This window comes from Cetorhinus maximus, chromosome 31, assembly GCF_964194155.1.
Source record: "Cetorhinus maximus chromosome 31, sCetMax3.hap1.1, whole genome shotgun sequence".
NCBI lineage: Eukaryota > Metazoa > Chordata > Chondrichthyes > Lamniformes > Cetorhinidae > Cetorhinus > Cetorhinus maximus.
The window spans coordinates 9,575,689-9,582,575 of NC_135909.1; positions in this window are offsets into that span (position 1 = coordinate 9,575,689).

Below are 6,887 nucleotides of genomic sequence, written 5' to 3' on the forward strand. Positions count from 1 at the left end.
TAAACTAGAAACTGAATTTCTGTCTCAGGTTATCCTAGCTTTCAGGATATCTCAAACTGATAATGTACTTGAGATTTGAACTTGTATCTCAGATATATGTCACGACACATTATGGGAATTAATAGTGCAATTTATAAACTCATGGCATGTGCAAATACTGGACTGGTAATTAACATGAATCTCAGCGTGCATCATTAAGGTTTAGCCTGTGAGCTTGTAACTGGAAACATGTCAGTTTCACCTGATATTTAACTTGTAGCGAAGGCAGCACTATTGTGAGACTGACCCAGTGAGAATTTGATAGTGGGTGAGAATTTGGACTGGGATTTATGGACACTCCAGTCTGCGGGTGAAATGGATACTATGTCTATCTCTCCTGCTCTGTTTGATTCGTGGATGGAAAATGACTCAGGATGTATTTATGCTGCCTGAGACTGTGAAACTGATGACCTGTCTGTGTCTCTGTGCTCTGTCAGTGATAATGTACATACTGTGTGTGAGAAGGAGCTGGCGGGAATCTTCATTCCAATTTGGCTGGACGAAACATCTCATTTATTCTGGTTCCTTCAATTATTTGCCTGCTGGAAAAAAGGATATTTTAGAATTCATCTACAGGTGAGGTATAAGATACTGATTCCATGAGTTTAATCTCTCGATCAATAATCATTATGAATGGTCTGGGAAGTCTGGGAAGAGTGCCCTCTGCAATTACCGTCGCCGTGAAGCAGTCTCGGAAGAGTTTCCTTAAATTCGGCCAGTGGTCAGGGACAGGAGGGTGTGACTATGAGTGGCACAGGTAGAGGAATCCAGGAAGTAGCACTGCAGGAGCCTCAATCCTTGCCATTAACCAACAGGTTCGAGATTCTTGCTCCCTGTGTGGACAAGAGCGGGGACTCTAGGGAGGATGAGCAAACTGACCATAGCACCATGGCACAGGGAGCCATTCAAGTGGGGGAAGAAAAGAGAAATGTAGCTGTACTCGGGGATAGTATAGTTAGGGGAATGATACTGTTCTCTGTAGCCAGGATTGAGAGTCCCGAAGGCTGTGTTCCCTACCTGGTGCCAGGGTTAGGGATATCTCATCTGGGATGCAGAGGAACTTGGAGTGGGTGGGGAAAAATCCAGTTGTCGTGGTCCACGGAGGCACCAACGATAGAGGTAGAACAAGGAAAGAGGTTCTGCTGAGGGAATACAAGCAGCTAGGGGCTAAATTAAAAAGCAGAACCAACAAGGTAATAATCTCCTACCTGAGCCATAAGCTAATTGGTATCGGGTCAATAAGATTAAAGAGGTGAATGTGTGGCTCAAAGTTTGGTGTGGGAGAAATGGGTTCAAATTCATGGGACATTGGCACTAGTACTGGGGAAAGAGGGAGCTATTCCACTCGGATCAGCTCCACTTTAATCAGGCTGGGACCAGTGTCCTGGCGAATTGTATAACTAGGGTTGTAGATAGGGTTTTAAACTAAATAGTGGCGGGGGCTGGGGTTCAGTTGCATGGAAAGAGAAAAATCAAAGTTTAAGGAGAGGGTAAGAGTGCAGGTTAGTGACGAGGCTGATTGTTCCCAAGAAGTGAAAGGAAGGGACAGAGTGTGTGAACACCATATTGCACCAAAGAATCATAAAAGCATAGGGACAATTGAGAACAGGGCAAACTTAAAGGCTTTGTATCTGAATGTGTGTAGCATTCAGAATAAAACTAATGAGTTAAAAGCACAAATAGAGATAAATAGGTATGATTTGGTGGTGATTACTGAGACGTGGTTACAGGGAGAACAGGATTGGGAGCTGAATATCCAAGGGTACTCAGTGTTTCAGAAGGATAGGCAGGAAGGAAAAGGAGGTGATGTAGCATTGTTAGTAAAGGAAGAGAACAGTGCTATAGTGAGGAATCAAATAGGCACTGGAGAGCAAGATGTAGAGTCAGTGTGCGTAGAAATAAGATTTCATGCATGAATTGCTGAAAGCTAGTATACAGGCTCAGCAGGTAATAAGAAAGGCAAATGGATTTGTGGCATTTATTGCTAAAGGAATAGGGTATAAGAATAGGGAATTGTTGTGGCGACTTTACAAGGCATTGGTGAGACTGCTCCTGGAGTACTGTGCACTGTCTTGGTCCCCTTACTTGATGAAGGATGTATTTGCATTGGGAGCAGTTCAGAGGTGGTTCACTAGATTGATTCCAGAGATGCGGGTCTTGTCATAAGAGGAGAGATTGAGCAGTTTAGGCCTAAACTCGCTGGAGTTTAGAATTGTGAGAGGAGACCTAATTGAGGTATATAAGATGCTAAAGGGGATAGACAAAGTAGACATGGAGCGCATGTTTCCCCTTGTGGGGCATTCTAGAACGAGAGGCAATAGTTTTAGGCTGAGGGGTGATAGATTTAAATCAGGGATGAGGAAGAATTACTTTTCTCAAAGGGTTGTGAAACAGCTGAATAAATTTAAGGAGGAGATAAACAGATTTTTAATTAGTAACGGGTTGAAAGGTTATGGGGAGAGGGCGGGAAATTGGAGTTGAGGCCGAAATGAGATCAGCCATGATCGTATTGAATGGCGGGGCAGGCTCGAGGGGCTGAATTGCCTACTCCTGCTTCTTGTTCTTATGTTCTTATGAATGGTTTGAGAGGCTGTAGCCAGATTCTAGCTCTGATTGGACAGACCCTTCTCGATCCAATTCTCAACTAATCAGAGAGCCAGGTAGAAGAAACTGTAAGTTCTGACTGGCTTATATTTTCATATTTGAAAAGCCTGCCAATTTCAGATCATGTGTGGATAATTCTATTTCCAGCAATTTCTGGTACTGAATGAAACTTTGGGATTCATGCTGTACCTTCTAATTCTGTGACTTGTACATGAGAGAGGTTTGTTCTGTATCTGTCAATCTCCATTTTTTTTATGTGATGGTGGAATTAATTCTCTATCTGCTAATCTTGTACCATGTGAGACTATAGGATTCTCTCTGTATCTGTCACTTGCTGAACTGCATGTGTGTGAGGGATTTATTATGTATCTGTCAGTCTCTGTTTCTGTATGCAAGTGCTGATATCAACCTGTACTGCCGAGTCTTTGCTCTGCTCTGTGAGTGTGGTCACATTCACTGTCTGTCATTGTTGTGTGTGACTGTGGGATTCATTCTGTGATCATCAGCCCTTGGGACTCAGCCAGTGTGAGAGTCAGTCTGCATCTCTCCATCTCTCATCCATTGTCAGGTTAATTCTGTAACTGACATTCATTGGAGCTGTGTTGTTATGGCCTTAATTCTGCATCTGTTAGCCTCTGGTTTGGGATGTGGATTTAGGACATATTCCATATCTGACAGACTCTGGTGCTGAATGTGACAATCAATTTAACTTTCTATCTGTCAGTCTTAATGCAAAATAATTTGTAATTGTGTATCTGTCTGTCTATGGTACTGTATGTGAGTATGGGATGAATTATGTACCTGTCAGTCATGGAACTGAATGTGATTTTGTGACCCATTCCATCTGTCAGTCCCCAGAATTACAAGTGAATGTGGAGCTCATTCGGAAGCTGCCAATATCTGGAAGTGAGTGTGAGTTTGAGGTCAGTTCTGCAGTCATCTGTCTTTGACTACATGTGTGCTTCATTCATTCTGTATGTAACAGTCTCTGGGCCTGTAACCAAATGTTGATTTCTCTCTGTATCTGTCAGTTGTGGGACTGTGTATGAGTGCAGGATAAATTATATGAATGTCATTCTCTGATACTATGTCAGTGTGGGATTCGATTTGCTTCAATATATCACTTGTGAAATAAAAAAGTGTTCTATTCCGTGCTTCCTTTCAGTTACCTGTAAAGTGCAATATTGTTGCATTCAATCTGTATGTGTCCAAGTCTTGTCTTGCATTTGGATTTATTATTCTTTCTGTATCAGTAGGTCCAGGGTAATTTACATGAGAGGGAGATTAATTGCAACCGTAACATCTGTGAATGTGGCACTCAGGCTTTTGCTGTCCATATCTGGAAATAATTGTGTCACTGATGTTGATTTTACTTTTTTCTTCATCTATTAATGTCTGTGAATGAGATTTGTCTTCTGCCTGTTAGTCGGTGGCACTTTAAATGACTGCTTTTGGTCTGTGCCTTATTGTCTTTATCTGTGTGTAGTCCTGTGGGGTTTCTTTTCTACATTTCAGGGTTTGGTCCTCTGTATAAAGTGGGATTAATGCAGTGTATGTCAGTTTCTGGTGAGTGTGGACATACCTCTGTATTAGTCAATCTCTCAAACTGAATGTGAGTGTGCATTAATTCAGTTTTCATCAGCATCTGGCCCACACTGAGGGTGGGAATCATCCAATATTTGTCAGTTTCTGGTATTGTATGTGAATGTGCTGCTTCATTCTGAGTCATTGCCTTGTAAAGGGTGTGTGTGGGGGGTTTATTTCTACCTGTCACTGTGCAATACCGAATGGGATTATGAGCTTCATTCTGTATTTTTCAATCTCTACTGCTCGATGTGAATGTGTTTATTTTTGGCCGCCAGTCTCAGGTACAATAAGAGACTCTGGAATTTATTATACCTTTGCCAGTCTCTGATAGGGTATGTGACAGTGGGCTACATTCTACATCTTTTACTCAATGGCAATGCAAATGAAAGTAACTTTAATTCTGTATTTGTCAATCCCTGGATTAAATGTGTATTTGGAATTTGTTGTTCTTATGTCTGTTTCTAGACTTTCATGTGTGTGTGGGGTTCATTCTCGATCTATGTGTCTCTGCCATTGAATGCAAGTGTGGGAGTTTTCTGTATTGGTACCTAACCTGCATCTCAGGCATGATCTACAGGCTACATTCAGTAGTTCTGTGTGAGTTGTGCAGTGGTATTAAATTTGTATCTGTGAGAACAAATTGAAGTGATAATATTCGTATCAATCTGATGCATGGTCCATTATGTAATTCCTGCAGTTTGAAAAAAACGGAATTCATACTTTAATTGTATATTCTAGTCTAACACTTCGTCAGATTTTGGAACTGGTATTTAATGTGTAGCTCACTCTACATTCTGTGGTGCTTAGTAGCAATTCATCATGCATCTTACACTTAGGTAAATGTTGTCTGATGTAGTTAATAACTGGCCAAGGTGACTCCGTGTATTTAAATCAAATAGTGGCTGTGCTTTTGCCCTGGGATTGATGTACCTAGTCCTCAGGTGTACTGGGTTGGAGGGAAATGGAATCAACTTCCCCATCCAATGATCTTTTTGACTCTTATATTGAAAGGGCGCCTCTCAACCTTGGGGTCTATGTCGGTCTCTATATGATATATTTTGGCCTAAAGACCTGGCAGTATCTCTGGGCTTTGTGAGTGATATTGTACTTACTGTGAGTTGGAATCATCACGCTACACTTTTCCTTGTTTCGAGGAATCATACGGTTCCTTCAATTCTTTCCGTACACACAGAAAACATAACTCCATTACCCGAAGAATAGATGAAGTAGAAGATACAAAAGTGATCAATGTATTTTAAAAATAACTTATTATAATGAACAATCAACAAAGCAAAACTAGCAGCATATCAGTGTCTGACCCCATCACGGTACTGGAGCAATCTGTTTCTGCTCATCTGCTATTTTGAGCGGTTTTACAACAATTTAATGACATTAGAAACAACCTGTCCTGTGCACTGCTCCTTGAATTAGACTATCCAATGGAGGAGTGACTTTCGCAAGAGTCAGGTTTCTATTTGCTGCTCCCTTTCAACTAACAGTGGACCTGGAAACAAGCAGGCACAGTTTTAAATGTCTCTTTCACACTTCTCACCTGGTGCCTGAAATTGATCTTCTTTGTGTAACTGGAAACATTGTTACTGTGCGGCTATTTTCCCCGCCATTCTCTGTCCAATAACAAGGGGCAGTGGGAGCCGGAACTAAGCCAGGAAGCTTCACTCGGGTTTGGGGAGAGAAAGCAGCAATGATCTTCAATGGCGAGTTCTTCTCACTCTGTCCAGACACTGCTCGAGAATGGCCTCTCCCTTCCCCCCGCTCACTCCATGTTCCGGGAGCAGCTCGTGTTCCAGGGAGCCCATTAAAAACAGCCGCCGCCTCCGCCTCAGCTGCCCGGACACTCAATGCCAATCTCTGAGCATATCTGCGGACGCGGCTCCAAACCGATGCGCTGCTTTAAGCAGATGCTGTTTGTTCACTTCCCTCTGGGGCGGTGATGTCTCCGATCGCTGCTGAATTAAACCCTATTCCGCTCACTGAGTGAATGACGCCTCGGCCATTGTTGGGGGAGGGGTTGCGCATGCGCTGTTATCCTCAACTGACGACACCGGGTAAGGGTTTAAACTGCGCATGCGCAGAACTCCGCGGCGACAATTCAAACGCTAAAATCAATGGGAATTTTCCCCATTTCAATCTCATAACAGAGAGAACAAAATCTCCGAACCTGTGTCGGCGCGGGGGGCAAGGGGCGTTGGGTGCGAGTGGACGTGTGGCGGGGGTACACTGGTGGGTAAAGGCCGCTTTACAACATCAATTTTAACCCGAGATTCCCCCAGACAGCTTGTAAAATGCTGGAACCGTGTGTGTATGATGATGGTGATGTTACTGAGGATGATTCCTGTTTTAGAATAGACTGTGTTTAGGTCTGAATATTACTGAGTGTTAATTATAACGAGAGCATATTTCAAAGCCCCGGGTTTGCGGAAACTCCTGACTGTGAAGCCCGGGTCTGTCCGGGTTTGTGTCTCGGTTCCATTGGTAATAAACGGGTTGAAATTGGCGGTTGCAGAAACTGGAGGAGGAGCTGAAAGATCAGGGGCTGTTCTCTCTCTGTCTGTCACTCCGGCTCTCTCCTTCCTCCCGCTCTCTGTTTAATCTTCACTCTGTCTCCTCCCCTCCCTGCTCTCAAACCGCGTTTTTCA